Genomic DNA, 1,761 nt, shown 5'->3' on the forward strand with positions numbered 1-1,761 from the left:
CACCACAGGAATTGCAAAACCTGTGCCCACACCTCCTCCCTCACCTCCATCCAAGGCCCCAAAGGAGCCTTCCACATCCACCTGCACATCCACCAATATCATTTATTGTATCCGTTGCTCCTGATGCAGTCTTCTCTACATTGGGGAGATTGGACGCCTCCTAGCAGAACGCTTTACGGAACATCTCCGGGACACCCGCACTAATCAACCCCAACGCCCTGTGGCCCAACATTTCAACTCCCCCTCCCGAGGCCATGCAGGTCCTGGGCCTGCACCACCGCCGATCCCTCACCACCCGTGGCCTGGAGGAAGAACGCCTCATCTTCCGCCTCGGAACACTTCAACCCAAGGGGATCAATGTGGACTTCACCAGTTTCCTCATTTCCCCTTCTCCCAGCTCACCCCAGTTCCAACCTTCCAGCTCAGCACCATCCCCATGACTTGTCCTACCTGCCTATCTTCCTTTCCACCTATCCACTCTATCTCTCCACTCTGCAGGCACCCTGCGTCTATTCCTGAGGAAGGGCTTTTGCCCGAAACGTCGATTTTCCTGCTCCTTGGATTCTGCCTGACCTGCTGTGCTTTTCTAGCACCACTCTAATCTAGACTCTGGTTTCCAGCATCTGCAGTCCTTGTTTTTAACTATGCTAGCACAGATCCCTGTGACACTCTATTCATTATATCTTGACAATCCAAAAGATTACCCATTTATACCTGTACTTTTCTGCTTTTTCTTACTGAACATCTTTCCTTAAAATTCTAGAATGAGTAATGACCACATGGCTAATGCAGTACCATATTGCAAAATATGAAGTTATATACATGATGTGAAAAATGGAAAGGACATGTATTATTTAAATGGTGTTATATTGAGAACTGTGAATTTACAAAGGGACCTGGGGTGTCCCTGTACACCTGTTAATGAAAGTAGACAGGCAGGTTCATCAAGCACATTAGGATGACAAATGTTAATTCAACCTTCATTGCAGCAGGATTTGAGTTCAGTATAGGGATGTCTTACTACAGTTAGACGGCCTTGGTCAGATCATACCTGGAGTATTGCATGCAGTTCTGGTGTCCCTAACTAAGAAAGGATATATTGCCATAGAGGGAATGCAGCAGAGATTCACTGGGCTGACAGGATTGCACAGGCTAGATGCAGGGAGAATGTTTCTCCTGGTTCAAAAGTCCAGAACAAAGGGACACAATCTCAGGATATATAGTAGAGCATCTATGACTGAGATGAGGAAAATATTTTTCATTCAAAGGGTGGTGAATATGTGGAATTCTCTACCATTGAATAATGCGGAGACCAAGTCACTGAATATATACAAGAAAGAGACAGATACATTTTTAGATTTCATGGACATCAAGAGGTATATGGAGAAAGTGGGGATATGGCATTAATACAGAAGATCAGCCATGATCAAATGAATGGTGGTACAGATTTGAAGGGTCAAATGCCTTCTTCCTGCTCCTGGTTGTTATGTTTCATAATATATCTCATCAGACAGGTAAAGCAGAACTGAGCTAAAGGTCAGATCATATAGAGGTACTGTAATAATAAATAAACAATGGGACAACAGAATCTAATCCTATTCTGCCATACAATTTCTGATTCCACTGTAGAATTCCCTATTCTTTGAATTTCTATCTCCTTTCTTTACCAAGTGTCTTTTTCTCTCTAAAACCCATACACCGCCATTTCTCAATCACATGCAGATAGTTGTGAAACATTGGGGTCAAAACAGATTTTTTATG

Source organism: Chiloscyllium plagiosum, chromosome 2 (genome assembly GCF_004010195.1).
Source record: "Chiloscyllium plagiosum isolate BGI_BamShark_2017 chromosome 2, ASM401019v2, whole genome shotgun sequence".
NCBI classification, from domain to species: domain Eukaryota; kingdom Metazoa; phylum Chordata; class Chondrichthyes; order Orectolobiformes; family Hemiscylliidae; genus Chiloscyllium; species Chiloscyllium plagiosum.